Source organism: Anomalospiza imberbis, chromosome 14 (genome assembly GCF_031753505.1).
Source record: "Anomalospiza imberbis isolate Cuckoo-Finch-1a 21T00152 chromosome 14, ASM3175350v1, whole genome shotgun sequence".
Lineage (NCBI taxonomy): Eukaryota > Metazoa > Chordata > Aves > Passeriformes > Viduidae > Anomalospiza > Anomalospiza imberbis.
In genome coordinates, this window is record NC_089694.1 from 16,041,431 (window position 1) to 16,057,067 (window position 15,637).

The following is a 15,637-nucleotide window of genomic DNA, read 5'->3' on the forward strand; positions in this document are numbered from 1 at the left end:
ATACATTTTGTATTCACAGATGTATTTATTTCTTGATGAGGGGATGTCACCAGGCTCCTGCCCTGGTGTTACCAACACTCATCTCCCCAAACCAGAGACTCCTGGAAATTAGATAAACTGTTTTTATTCCCAGTCTGTCTCTGTGTACCCATGGGCAGTGGATAAATCGATGGCTGTGCCACCAGACACCCAAACCCAGCTCCTGCTGCTCCCCTCTCCAGATACCACCTCACCCTGTCCCACCACCCTCATTCACTGCCTGAATTTATTCACCTTTCACCGACGGGGACACTGCAAAAAGCTCAGAGTGTTCCGAGTGTGACAAGGCCGTTAATTAATTAATTCATTCATTACCTTCCACTGCACCCGAGGGGACGTTCACAAAGGGGATAGCACCGGTTCAGCTTCCACAAGCACTGAGGAAGGTTTTCTTCTCCTCCAAGCTGCTGGAGGTCCACTAGTAAACTTCTCCAAGTGAAGCTCAAAGTCCCAGGCTGGCCTAGATATCCACAGGTAATTAACACATCAATTAACAAGGTTCAACCAGTCCTGGTCAAGCACTTCTCATTTAATTCCACATTACAGAATCCCTTCACCTTTTCCTGCAGTTTTGGGGGATGAATGATGAGTTTTGACAGTGGCCAGTGGCAGATGTTTGGGATCAAAAGCAAGATCTGGTGCCTTCAGGATTCCCTGGCAGCTTCCAGGATCCCATGATCCAGCAGCTCCCCGAGGTGGAGGCTGGATGCACAGCCCTGTGTTTAACAGCCCTTGAAAGAGCTGCTGTCCCTGCTCCTCTCTGATGGTTTTTGGGATTATTCAGAGCGTTGGCACTTCCAGCATCCTGCGGGAATGAGGTGGAAGTGCTGAGAGGGAAAGGGTGAGCAACTGGAGGTAAGAATTTGGGATAAATCCATCAGCCACCCCACCCCCACTGCAGATATTCCCTCTGCAATCCCCATCCCGCTGAAATCTCAAAGCTTTCTTCACTCCAGACTGGAAATACCCAGAGAAACCCCAGAAAGTCTTCCACAAGCTCAGCCCTGGAATCCCTCTGGAGGCAGTGTGGATAATCTGGATAAGCCAGCATCCCGTGTCCTGTCAGGGGAAGGAAAATGGACAGGGAGGAAAGACTCTAGGCATTTCCCATGTTGTTTCCATCCATACAGATGTTTCCATCTCCCCGTTCCCAAGGGACGCTGTCTCCTGGATGGCATCTCCAGCCACAGGAGGTGCAGTTCTGCCACTAAACTTTGTGTAAGTGCAAAGAACAATGGAGGCTGCTGAACTTGGAATATCCCACAGCTGGAAATTCCTTCCTGCACCATCCCAGCTCTGCAGCACAGCCTGACCCTCCTGGAGAATTTCTAATTATGGGTACTAATCACCATCACAGCCGTGGGGAGCTGATTGAGGTCACTGCAGTCCTCAAATGTGTTCACTCCTGGCCAGGTTGTTCCAAAATACCTTCAAGTGACACTTCCACACGGGTGCCAGCCCCTGAGATGACACAGAATTTCATGAGGAGCTATTAAAGCAGGGAGATGTTAATTAATCGACTCATGAATATTCATGATGTTTTGGCCAAGGCAGCTGGAGCTTTAGCAGGGCTGGATCTGTTGTGTCAGCATTTGCTGGTGCCAAGGAAACCCTGGTTTGAATTCCAGCTGCTGAGGGGGTCCCATTTGAGGGATGAGATAGATAATTCTGGCTGGCTGCATGCAAGGAGCCAGGAAGGGTCAAGGAAGAGGCTCCAGGCCTGGTGAGGGGAAGAGACAATCAGAGAATCAAGGAATGGTTTGGGATGGAAGGGACCTTAAAGCCCATTTTGTTCCAACACTTTCCACGATCCAGGGTCTGTCCAGCCTGGCCTTGGGCACTGCCAGGGATCCTGGGGCAGCCCCAGCTGCTCTGGGCACCCTGTGCCAGGGCCTGCCCACCCTCCCAGGGAACAATTCCTTCCCAATATCCCATCCATCCCTGCCCTCTGGCAGTGGGAAGCCATTTCTGTGTCCTGGCACCAGCAGAGGAGGATGTGGAGAGGTCATCCTGCTCATCCTGCCAGCAGGAAGGTGAAAGGAGAGGAAGCTGCAATCTAAAAATACATCTGGGAAGGCAAAGAGCTGCCTGAGCTAAAGGACATCACGTGCAACGGGAGCGATGGGGGCAGGAATGCAGGCTGGGAATCATAGAAAGGAGAACCAGGTTCTCTCTCTGCCTCCCAGTAGGAGGTGGGCAAAAATACACCAATATTTAAGATCAGTATGATCGGTTTATCCCATGGGATGTCAAATGAGAGGGAAAGACTGAAAATCCAGGAGGTATCTCCTACTCTGAATTCCTGAGGAGCCAAAGCAGTTGCAGGAGCCAGGCTCACCTGATTAAGGACTTCTCAGGTGTGGTGGGAGCTCCTGATCTCCTTGTGTGTGGGAAATGTGAGATAATGCGGCATCGGAGCAGATCTGGTATCTGCATTGGGATTTTTCCTGCCAGCCATGCTGTACTTCATTTGTTCTGGATGTAAAACTGGGAAGCTGCTCTTTTTCCCATTTATTTTCACGTTTGTGAAACCCCAGGCGTATTGCCAAAGTCTCTGGAACATTCCCATTAATAAAAACCCTCATTATCCCAACTTTAACGATGCTCTGCCAGCTCCAGCAGCAGAAAAGGAGAACCTGATCCAAGCTGCATTTCCCCAAAACCTTAATGTCACCCTAAAGGCACAAATTCCCGCTGACTCCAGCCCTCCATAATCCCTCTTTCAGTAAATCCAATCTTTAAATCCCTTATGGAGTTGTCTGTCAAGGAGCTTTGTCCCCGTGACCAGATGGGCCTGGCTGTGTCCGGCCAGCGCTGGTGGGCAGACAGGAGCAAAGCTCTGCAGCCTCCCTGGGCTGCTGCAAACAGCTCCAGAGCTCCTGGGCCTTCCATGGAAGCTGTGTCCATGCATCATCAGAGAACTTGGAATAGGCTTGGAAAAGAACTCCAAAATCAAGTCCTGCCTTTGAGTGAGCACCACTGTGACCGCTAAGCCACGCTCGGGTATTTGTCCAGGTCAGGTGTTTGGGCAGCCTGACTTTCCTAAATTAGACATGGATGATCCAGGAGGGAGGGAAACCCCTCAGCATCCCCTCAACATCTTGGACACAGCGGGGCATCTCCCTGCAAAACACAACCAGGATGGAAAAACGACCTATACAAGCTCTGGCTGCCCCATCCCTGGATGTGTTGGAGCAGCCTGGGCTCTGGAAGGTTCCCTGCCCGTGGCAGGGGAGGAATGCGATGGGCTTTAAGGTCCCTTCCAACCCAAACCACTCTGGAATTCTGTGACTGCCAGGTCTCAGGAAGCTGGGTTGGAAGACACCCTAAAGCTCCTCTCCTTCCAACCCCCTACCATGGGAGATGTTATTGGGATGCTTCTCCATTCTCAGCAGACCCAGCAATATCAGGACCCCCTTCAATCCAAGGCCTGTACGTCCTGGATAAACCCTTGGAGACCACCAGCTGTCCTTTCACAGCCTCTGAGCTGCATGGGGAGGGGAAAACCCAGTGGCTACAACTGAAACATCGGGTTTTGCAAATATTAGAGTGAGAACCAGGGGTAAATAAAAATACAGACTGCAGGAAAATAATAATTTAAAAAAATAATAATATTTACAACAGGCACTGGGAATATTTGGGAGGAGGAATTTGTTGTTGAATTTGTGGCTCTGCAGTGAACTGAAAGCAATTAACCCCTCAACAGCATCCTCCCAGTTACTCCCTCAGCTCAGCCACACATTTAACGAGCTTGGAATCACATCCCCAATTATTAAAAACTCCTACCATGCCTGTGACCTCCCCAAATAAAAAGTAATTTACAGCTAAAATTACTCTGTCAGCACCACATCCCTTTGAACCTTTCTGGGTTACCCTGGTTCCCTCATTCCTGTCAGGTTTTCAGCCTCTCCAATGGCATTGCCCTCCCCACACCCATTTCCCAACACTAATTCATTTAGAGCAGCACTTGAACTCCAGGAAAATGATGGAAAGGCAGAGTAATAGAGGGCTCTGTGCTGCTGGATGAGTTAATTTGGGAGGCTTGACACTTCCCGTGGCTGGAATTGAAAAGCTGTCGGCAGCAGAGCAGGATCACAGCCCCACCACACCCCCCAAGCATCCTGAGACTACCTGAGAGACTTAAAGATGTCAGGGAAAGCTTCCGAGCTTCCCCCAGCACCCACCCAGCTGCTGGAAAGGGAAAAGGGAAAGCACCTTGGGAAAGGGAAGGGAGGGCAAAGATTTACCAGAGGAGCAGAAATGGAGGAGATCAGTCACAGGGAGCCTCAGAACAGGAAATGATTTGTGGGTGAAATGAAAGCCCTGAGAGCAAAACAGGAAGCCTGAAGGACCTGAGCGAAGCCCTGAGCTGAGGCCAGGGCAGGAAATCCCCAGGTGCAGAAGGAGCATCAGAGCTGCAGAGGGAGAAAAGCAAAACAAAGTGAAATCGCACCCCATTTCCTCTTTGTTTGGTTAGAGAGTCAAAAACGGGGTTAAATCCCCCTTCATTTCCTCCTTGTTTGATTAAAGAGTCAAAATCAGGGTTAAATCCCCCTTCATTTCCTCCTTGTTTTGATAAAAACAGTCAAAATCAGGGTTAAATTGCCTCCATTTCCTATTTCTCTGTTAAAAAGAGTGAAATAATGATTAAATCACCTCCTTTTCTTGGTTTAAAAATGTCAGTCTTTTCAGAAAGAAATGTTTCCTCCATCTGAGCTCACCTGTCACCCAAAAAGCACGGACCTGCAGCTCCAGGGGGGATTTGGTTGGGATTTTTCTTTCTTTTTTTTCTTTATCCCCCTTTTAAAATTCTCCTCCCAGGGCCAAAGTCATGAAAATCCCAGACATGCCAACCCTCCCAGCCCTGGCACTGCCTCCTCCCGTGGGTTCTTGTGTGGATGTGCAGTATTAAGGGTGGGTGCAGCTGATTTAGATCATCCCAAAAAATCAGGGGAAAGGGAAAACTGCATGGGACATTGTGGAGTTTTTGGAGTGGGTTTTTTTTTGTTTTGTTTTGTTTGGTTTTTTTGGTTTTGTTTTTTTGGGTTTTTTTTTTTTTGTTTTTTTTTTTTTTTGCTAGGGTTGGGTTTAAATGCACAAGATGGTATTTTTTGTTTGGATTCAGATGCTGATTAGTTTTTATCTATATTATAATTATATAATATATATATTACATGCATGAGATATATATATAAATATATATATTATAATATATATATATTAAATGCATGAGACAGTATTTTTTGTTTGGACTCAGATGCTGATTAGTTTTTATCTGTATTATACTTGCACATGCTGTGAGTTCTACAGCACTTCACTCTAACAACATTAAAATGGAGCCCCATCTCTCTCTCTACCTTTTAAGGAGCCCTTTTAAGGATAAACTATGTAATTAACAAATTGAACTTAAATTATTTCTACTTTTAACCCAATAACCAACCACCCATGGCCCGCAATGTGGACTTTTTTATCCAATCACACAAAACCACCCAAACCCATGGAGAAGGTGGAGAAGAAGGAGAAGTAGAGGAAGGACCAGCCTCTGCCCTAAAACCTCCATCTTGCTTTATATATATTGCTATATTCTAAGCCCTTAAACTCTAAGTTTCCACCCTGTGACATTACACACTTCTATTCCAACTCCTCACCCACAATCCCAGTCCTATCATTCCATTTTGGGAGCCTTCTCCATGGCCTCAGGTCAAACGCAGTGTTCTCCTGGGGGTCAGTGTCTGCCAGCACAGAAAGTCTCAAATTCTCAGCATCCAGGGTTCCAACAGGACATCAGGAGCCAGTGGCACTGGTGGGGACCCGGTGGCACAGCCAGGCTTGGCACGTCCCTGCTGTCCCCAGCAGGACGCCGCCATTCCAGGGTGATTAATTAAACATAAAGCCTGGCTTTTCACCTCCGCTGCTCTCTGCTCACATTTTTCTGGCCTGCTGGGTTTCTTCATGCCCCAGATAACTCCAGGAGCTTCATCTCCGCTGTTCCTGGCAGCCGCCTGCTCTTCGTTCATTTTTCATGAAGATTTTTCTCGCTCTGCTCGCATGCTCTGAGCCTCACCGAGTTCAAGGGGGGCTCTTTGTCCTCAGCTCTCGATCTGCTTTCTTGTACACAGAGACAAACCCAGGTCCTGTGCTGGAGCTGCATCCCAGGAAAGCTGATTTCTCCCCTCTTCCCTGCTGGCAGTGAGTGGAGTTTGGGATTGGAGGTGTTCCCACTTCATTTTTCTAGGAAGAAATTTGTAGAACCCATGGGAAGATGGAGAAATGGCCTTTTCCAGGCTCTTCTGCGTGAAACCACCTTTCAGACAGCTCTGAAAAACTGGGAGGGTGGAAACAGATTAAATAGATGATATTTAAGGTCCCTTCCCAAAGCCAAACCTTTCCATGATCTTAAAACCCAAGAACTCAAACTGGGATAGTGCAAAGGCTCCCATTAACTTCTCCTGACATTCCCAGATTCACAAGCCCTGCAGCTCTCCTGCCCATGCCCATCCCTCCAGACCCTGCATGAGGAGCAGGACTGTGGAGAAGCCACTGGTGGGGGATTCCTCGCAGGCTGTGGAGCAACAGCCTGGAGGCAGCTGGAAATGGGAAATCAGGTCAGGAAGCAGCTCCCTGCCAGGAGATGGATGAGGCATGACCTGGCCTTGCTCCTACCCCATCCCTTCTCCCGGAGAGGAGGACTGGAGGCAGCAGCAGCCCAGTGGCATCTGGATGTGCAGACCTAGAATAACACATTTTTGCTCTCCTGTCTTTGCCACACAGGAATCACACCTGGGATTATAAAAAGCTCACCAATCTTTTTTTTTTTTTTTTTTCCCTGGATTCTGAGGTGCTTCATGTTAGGAAAGGATAGAGCAGCAGAATCAAGATTTATGGAAGATAAAATATATTTTAGGAGAAGCCATTTGTTCTGTTCCATATCCCATAAAGTCCCCCAGCATTGTTTGTCCCCCCACTCAGGGCTTGGCGACAAAAGCCACTCTGCAAATGAAGAGGCAAAGCTTTAAAACACACAAAGCAACAGCTTTTTAGGTCACATAGAATTGCCCTGGGGAAGCCACAGCCTCAGGATTCCATCCAGAAAAATGGCTCCAACAGTTTAGGAAAACTGGCTAGAGTGTTCCAAAGGATAACCCAGGAGGGCTGGAATTGCTGATCCCCGCATGGGCAGCGTCTGCTCTGGAAGATCACATCCAAGTCTCGTCAGGAAAATGGGCTGGGGCTGCCCCTGGATCCCTGACAGTGGCTGGACACTGGGGCTTGGAGCAGCCTGGGACAGTGGGAGGTGTCCCTGCCATGGCAGGGGTGGGATGGGATGAGCTCTAAAGTCCTGCCCTGGTTTGAACAGACAGGTGTCTGCTAAGGAAGGCAGGAGCCTCCCCTGAAATGGAAAATGTAAACCCCCTCCCTCTGAATTATTATAATTTTGAAATTAAGGGGCTCTCAGGCAAAGATATGGGAATAGGAATAAGAGTTCTTTATTAGGAAAATTAAAATACAAATGCAATAGTACAAACAAACCACTGCCAGAGTGAGAGCAGGCCCTGGCAGCCTGTGGGTCAGGGGGGTGGCAGCAGTCCCATCCCATGGTGGCTCAGCCCTCCTGCAGTGCCAGCTGTGCTTCTGCTGGAGCAGGGATCCTGCACAAGGGTGGAGTTTTCCTCTGAAGCTCCAGGGCTGGTGGGGATGGGCCTGGGCTTCCTCTGGGAATGCAGAGGGGAAGAAAGCTGCTCCTCTGGGAATGCAGTGGGCAAAGGCTGCTGTGGTGTCCCAAAAGTCAGATTGTATCCAGGTAGGAATGCTTGGCTCTTCCCCCTGGGTGGAGCATCTCCCCATGGATGATGGAATTTTCTCAGCCATGCAGGGACACTCACTGGCCATGAACAGGAGATAATTAATAATTAATGGCCCATGAACAGAAGAGATCTCCTGGAGGGAGGATTGGCTGTGGGAGAGATAAAGAAAACTGCCCAAGGAACAGCAGAGAACTGCCCCAGCTCTGACAGGTGGGGATAGAACACACACCCCAGACACATCTTGTAACCCAGAACAAGTCCCTTCCCATCCCAACCATTCCATGATTCCATTTTCCATTCTAAAAAAATCAAGCCAAGAAGGCACTGCTTTGTCCCAGGGAAGAGTTGGGATGGGTTTTGCCTCGTATCCTTTAATGGCAAATTCCCACAGGATGATTTTCCATTCCCCCAGGTTTCTTGCTCTGCAGCCACAAAGGAAGCACACCCAGGGATGCAGGGAAGCTGCAACATTTGGGATCTCCCACCCTGGGACCCTGTGGCTGATCCCCTGTACTGCCTGGAGAACTGGCCTTGGCTCCACCCCAGATTTTGGGGGGCTCTTTCATCCCAGATCATTCCCGGGGTGCTCTGATCTGATCCCTGGCTCTATTGACCATCCCAGCGAGCAGAGGCAGAGGGGACAGGAGGGACTCAGCTCCTTGGGCACCGTGGGGCCCTGATTTTTGCAGTGTGGACAATTCCAGGGCTATCCCTTCCTCTGGAAAAGCTCCTGATGCCGCAGGGACCTCCCCCTTTCTGTGTGAGCAGCACTGGAGTGGATCCCGTGCCACTGGTGGGTGACAGGGCTGCACACCCTCATTCTCCCGTCTGTGCCAGGTTTTTGGGATGCTCCGTGGTGTTTTGGGATGCTCCGGAGGCGGAGATCCCACTAGAGGGTGCTGGGAATCACGGAAAGGCTCTGCTTGCTCCGGGCCATCCCTGCCAGGTCCTGCGGCCACATTCCCTCCCCTCCCTTCCCTCTCTCCTGATTTATGTCCGCGCAGCCAGAGCAGTCACGGCTTTAAACTGCTTTTGCTTTATGGCCCCACTTTCTCTTTTTTTTCTTTTGTTCTCCTCGAGGAAACACAGCCAACAAATGGAGTGAGCCCGAGCGAGGGATGGGGGTCACAGACGGGGATATTCCCAAATCCCTGAGCACCCAACGAGACCTGGCACACACAGATCCCTTTCCCACCCCAGCAGCCTCCGGCAGAACTGAAGAATATTCATCCACCTCTGGACCACCTCCAGGTGACCTCACAGGCATTTATGGCCCTTTTTATGGTGTGTGTGTGCGTGTGTGTGTGTGTGTCCCCGCCTGGGTGTCACAAGAGTTGGAACTTTGTGTGACACACGTCCAGATGAGATAAAGGTTCAATCCAACATGAATTATAAACTAAAAATGAGAATTTTTCCTCTTTCCCCCAATGTTTTCAGAGTTCCAGCCCAGTGAGATGGTGATAAATGTAATGAATTCTAATTAATATCTATTAATTCATCACATTGAGCAGGCTATTAAGATTTCTTTTTCTGATAGACTGTACAGATAATCAGATTAATTGAATTTAATTATATCTGGGGGGAAGGGAATTGGACACAGGGAAAAGTGGGACTCATCCAAATTTTCCTGTCAGCTGGGAATCCCACAGGAGCTGATCAGCTGGAATTCCATGGATTTTGCTCCTTGACTCTTTAGATAAATTGGAATGATGGCTCCAGCTCCAGCCATTAACTCTGCCAAGGCCACCCCTAAGACCTGTCCCCAAGTGCCACACCCACAGGGCTGTGAAATCCCTGAAGGGATTGGGAATCTGGGGCTGGACGAGCTTTTCTTGGAGAAATCCTCCCTAATATCCAAGCTGGAGCTCCTCTGGCACAACCTGAGGCTGTTTCCTCTCATCCTGTCCCTTGTCACAGACATCACTTGTCACTGTTAGGATGGAGGGAACACAGCCTGCCTGGGGAGATGCTGCAGATCCTCCAGGAAAACTCATCCAGGGCCAAATCCAAGCCCTATTGGGAATGAAAGCCCTTGGAAAGACTCCACATCCACCAGGGCCACCAAGATCCCAAATCCCTGCACTGCTCTTGTCACAGGCTCCTCCTGGGCCAGAGGGAAACAGGAGGGAGGGAAGTTGGGAGACATTTCTCCAAAAATGATTCCTTGCCTCACTTCCAAACACTCCTGACAGGAGAAGGAGGAGCCAGGCAGGCCCAGGGAACTGAGGGCCAGGAAGAACTGGCAGAGAACACCCCTGGGAGTGCCCAGCACCTGTGAAATGTCACTTTGTCACTCAGGGCAGGGCTGAAGTCCCTGATCCCTCCTGGCACTGGCCTGGAGCCACTCGGGGACAGCAGCACAGCTCGGTCACTGTCACCTCCACCCTTCCAAGGGGGGTCCCTGCCCATGGCAGGGCTTGGAATGAGATGGGCTTTAAGGTCCCTTCCCATCCAGGATTAGGGCATTTTTGATCCTTCTCTCAACTTTGAAAGGATAAATTGTCTATTCAGGAAGCTCCAGAGCTCCGTCCCCATGCCAGGTTCAGCAGGGCTCTGCTCTTCCAAACCACCCTCAGGGGAAGAGTTATCCCAAACTGGGCTGGGATCTGAGGAGCTGATCCAGGGAGATGGGAGCTGTGCTCCAAACCCCCTTCAAAGCACAAGCAATGCTCCCTCCCCAGCCCAGTGTCCCTGGGAGCGCTGGCACTGCTGGATCTCTCCGAGTCATGAGCCACACGGGGCACACGGCCAGGGAAATGGGCCAACAAATTTCCCTGGCACAGTGCTGGGCTAGGGATGTGCCTTCCAGAATCGACCCCTGGCTGGCAAAGTGACATTGATGCTCCTGGGCCTCTCCCTGGCCAGCTGCAGATCTGGGCAGTGAACCCTCCCTGCAGGGCCAGCAGGGCTGGAATTGATGTTCCCAACGCAGCTCCAGCTCTGGCTGGGCTGGCCTCGGCTGGGGGTGGCTCTGGACTTGTCCTTGACCCGCTGAGACACTGGGAAAGCAGCTCCAGGGGACAAAGGGACAGGGACTCTGCGCTGAAGAGTGAGGGTGGCATGGGAAAGACAAGTCATGGACCCATTTGGGCTGGAGATCACAGAATCCCTGAGCCTGCAAAAGCCCTCTGGGACCATCAAATCCAACCATTCCTCCAGCTCTGACCCACGTCCCCAAGTGCCACATCCACAGGGCCTCTAAATCCCTCCAGGGATGTAACTCCACCACCGCCCTGGAAAGACTTTCCCAGTGCTGGGCAACCCTTCCTGGGAGGAAATGAGTGAAGAAGAGAAGGATCCCAGCACTCTCCTGGAACTGGTCTAAGTTAGGAAACCTGGAAATCCAGGAGGCTGAATCCCTCCTATTTGCAGGAGAGAGAGAGGGGAGGGCATGCCTGGGTTTGCTCTGGGGGGTTCCTTGCTGCCCAGACAGATCCCCCTGCTCCCTGTCCCTGCCCCAGCAGCATTCCCAGCCTGGCTCTGGCAGCCAGGTGGCACCTGCATGCCAGGGCAGTGCCTTGGCAGAGCCTGAGGAACAGACTGGCTGCACCAGGCCCCCACAGGTCCCTCCTGTCACCCACCTGCCACCTCCTCCCTTATCCCATCTCAGCTGGGTCTTACTGAACAGCACCGAGGAAATAAATCCTCTGTGCGTGGAAATCCGAGTTTTTGTGGGGAGTTTGGTAGCCTGGGTTGTTCCCAGCTCACTGTGTGGATGACCCACATCCCAGAAATCCCATGGGCTTTTCACAAGTGTTTTTTTAAGCCATTAATTTTTGTTTTCTGGATCCTGCAGAGGACCCAAGCATCCATGTGGGAGTGAGAGGGCAAACGCCATGGGACCTGCTTCAGGGAAAGGTTGGAGTCACTGGGTTCTCCTGTTCTGGGAGCAGAATTCAGAATTCCCTTGGAGGAATAAAATCCTCTAGAATGCTGGCAGAGAGTGCAAGGCAGAGAAATTGAGGGGCCTTGGTGTCCCTCATCCCTCTGGCTCCCAGCTGCTCTTCAGGAACTTTTCCTGCTCTGGCCAGGCCATTCCTCACCCCTTTCCTTCTGAGGCTGAAATATTCCCAACCCTGCTCCAGCTGACAGTTCTGGCCTGAAATCCAGAGGTGTCTGTGCTCCTGTATCAGGATTTTAATTGCCCAGCTTGGAAGAGGCCACAAGGAAAGGTCTGGGGGAGGCATCTCTGCTTCAGGGACAAGCAGTTCCAAAGTGTCCCTCCAGGGATGAGATGGGATGGATGGACACTCTTTGTTTCTCTTGACAAATCCAGGATGGAAGCAGGACTCGGACACAGCGTTTCCATCATCCTTGTGGTGACAATTCCAGTCCCATCAGAGCATGCCAGAAAACTGTCCCGTGGTGATGCCCCTAAGCCCTGGCTCCTTCGGGAGCGGTTTCCAGCCCTGCCCTCACCTCCCTGCGCTCTCCCGGGCAGTGCGGCCGGCTGAGCTCCGCTAATGAGGAGCCAATTAAAGTGCACCACTAAGCAGAGCCTTTTTCCTGCCTTGTCCAACCCGATCTGTCACCAAAAGGCCGCAACAACCGCGGCGCAAGGCGGCAGCCGCTGCTAAAAACGGCCCAGATCCGACGTGTCGGTGAATTATTGAAGGCGTTCCGACTCCGCCGGGGTCAGACGGGTGTGGCCGCTTCGTCCCCAGGGCTGCAAAGCCACCTGAGCTCCGAGCAGAAGCAGATTAACCCCTTTTTATAGAAGCTAGCAGCGGCTGGGGCTTCCAGGAGCTTCGCGGAGGCGCAGGGAGAGCGCGGGGGTGGCTCGGGCACGGGCGCACAGGGGACATCGCTGCTGTCGCTTCTCCTCAGCCTCAGGTGCTCAGAGCTCCGTGCTGCCGGCAGACCTGGCGGCTCCGGGAGGAGGGAGGTGGAGGAAACGAGAAAAAGATGGGGTTTAGGGATTCTGGGGGGAGTTTCCTGCTGAATTTTGGGAATCTGGGAGCCTGCACGGGGCCAGCGATTCAAGGCTGAGAGCCCCTTCAGGCCTGAGCTCTTCCCATCCCAAACCCCACGGTGGGGTTCTAATTAACCCCAGAGGGGAAAACCCTGCACCAGGGGAGAATGAAGGGGGAATGAAGATGGGGAAGAGGGAGACAGAGCTGGGAGCACCAGGAGGAGCAGGGATGCTGCAAAGGGGGATTTTCCCACTGATGGACATACAGCCAGAAGACCCTGAAGGGATTAAAAATTATTCAGTGCCTCAAATGTCTTAAAAATAATTCAGTGCCCTAAACCTATAAAAATAATGCAGCACCCCAAATGTCCTAAAAATAATTCCGTGCCCCACAGGAGTCTGGCACTCAGGGATTCTGTTGCCTTTTTAGGACTTTTAAGCTCCACTTTGTTTAAGGATGAAAGATTCCTGCCTCCAGTCCTGGCTCGTGAATCATGGCCGTGGCACCGAGGAATCTGAACCTCTGTGTGGACCCTTCTGACATCCATGAATTAGGGGATTTTTCCTCTGGTAAATATTCCTGCCTCCACAGGCAATTCCCTTGGTTATCTCTGGACAAGGAAGGGATGGAGCAGCATCAGTGCTCTGGGACAACATCCCTGCAACGTGATGGGTCACAGGATCCTCATCCCAGCATGGCTCACAATCGATTTATTATATTTTGGACTTTTTTAGCCGAGGAAAAATCAGGCAATGGAAACATTTGTGTCTAACTTCCAGCTGACACTCCCCAGTCCTTAAAAATGCAAATTTAAGGCGCTTTCGAGGAGTTTTGGGGCAGCACAAGGGGGTTTTAGCAGTGCTGGGGAGCGGGCTGAACTCTCTAGAGGGGCATGAGGAGGATGAGGCACCGTGGGGTGAAGGGATTTGTGTCCAAGCTCAGAAAACATGGGAACAGCAGCCAGGAAGTGACTCCAGGGCCTTCCTCACAATCACTCTGTGGAATCTCAGAGTGGACACAAACAGACCCTCATTAAACTCTTCCCTGCCTTCTCTTGGGATGGAGATGAATCATCTGCCACTCCTGTGGTTGATAAAGTCTTTAAAGCCAGAGAGGGACCCAAATTCCTGCTCCACTCTTCTTGGAAGAACTTGTAAAAGCTGCTTTATAAAACCTCCTGGCAACTTCTCTTGAGTTTCCAGGCCCCCTGGTTGCTTCCATGGTGCCAAACATCTTCCCCTTCCCTGGAGATCCCATTGCCTGTTGCCTCTGGACACATTAGCATTGGCCTGGGTGGTTTCCTTGATTTCCACATCAGCTCATGGGAGTATTTGCACCAATTTGGGTGCAGTTTTTGTCCCCCATGAGCCTCAGGCATGTGAGGAAAAAGCACAGAGGCAACTGGGAAAAGGGAAAGGGAAAGGGAAAAAAGAACGTGAAGTGCCATCGTTGCTGCTGTCACTGGGCCTGTCCTGGGCTCCCATCCCAACTCTCCCAGCACAGCCTCCACAACAAATCAGTTTAAATTGGATTTGAGGAAAAAATTCTTCATTGCCGAGCCCTGGCACAGCTGCCGAGGATGGAGGCCCTGGGCTGGACCGGTAACTTGGATCATGGCTGGGGTCACAGTGTGTCCCCAAGACAGGGAGTTGTGAGCCAACAGAGCTGAAAATTCCCTGGAAATTCTTTGATGAACTTGCAGTTACATTGGATCAGACTTCCAGAAAAGTGGGACAAAGCCATACTGGATTTCATCCCAATCCCAAAAATCAAACAGGCTCATGGTGGCTAAATTTTCTCCCAGGCCAATTTCAAAGATGTTTCAAGTATCTTTTGAGCAAATCTCTGTCATCCATCCATCCATCCATCCATCCATCCATCCATCCATCATCCATCCATCCATCCATCCATCCATCCATCCATCATCCATCCATCATCCATCCATCCATCCATCCATCCATCCATCATCCATCCATCCATCCATCCATCCATCCATCCATCATCCATCCATCCATCATCCATTCATCCATCCATCCATCCATCCATCCATCCATCCATCCATCCAACAAATTGGTCTCGTTTATAACTCTCCCTCACCTATAAATATGTCCCTCAAAATAATCACAGGTCACAGTTCCTGCAATTTATGGGAAAATAATCTAACAGCGCTGAGATACAAGAAAACAACAAGGAGAAACCCAAACAGAAAAATTCCTTGGATGTGAGTGCCCAGACTCAGGGATTTGATTTGTAGGAGAAGAAGAAATTGTATCTTCTGCTCTTAAAAAATTCAACACCAACAAAAATTTGTGGATGAACTCAGGCCAGCTCTGCTGTCAGAGAATGTTGGGATTTAAGCTTCATTGGACTTCCAATGGAAAGAATTCCAGGAAACGTGCAACTATTGGGATGTTGTTTGGAGTTGTCATATTTTCCTGTGTTTACATAAAACTGGAATTTTCAAAGTAAACTAAAAAGAGCTGAATTCTCTTTCCTTGCTTGTTTTTTTCAGCCTGGACAAACAGGCTGCCACAACAACCTAAGCTCCTTATGATCCCACTGGTGTTATTCCTACCTTGGGAAAGGGGATTCCAGTCCCTCCAGCACAACAACATAAAATCATCCAGGGAATAGCAAGAGTTTGGCTGCTGTAACCCAGCTGTTTGGCTGGGTTTGGAATTGTGGAATCACTGAATGGTTTGGGTTGGAAGGAACCTCAGAGCCATCTGACACCCAGCCATGGGCAGAGACATCTTCCACCATCCCAGGATGCTCCAAGCCCCGTCCAGCCTGGCCTTGGACATTCCCAGGGATCCAGGGGCAGCCCCAGCTTCTCTGGGCACCCCGTGCCAGGGCCTCCCCACTCTCACAGGGATTTCC

General features: G+C 50.6%; 1 protein-coding gene across 1 annotated transcript in view; it reads left to right on the top strand.

Moving 5' to 3' along the window:
- SPRY3 (sprouty RTK signaling antagonist 3) overlaps positions 1-11,413 on the top strand; it is a 315,558-nt gene extending 304,145 nt beyond the window's left edge. The window contains exon 3 of the transcript XR_011004174.1: positions 11,398-11,413. The gene's annotated coding sequence lies outside the window, so the exon portion shown is untranslated. The remainder of the gene's footprint in view (positions 1-11,397) is intronic.
- Positions 11,414-15,637: the final 4,224 nt, after the last annotated feature.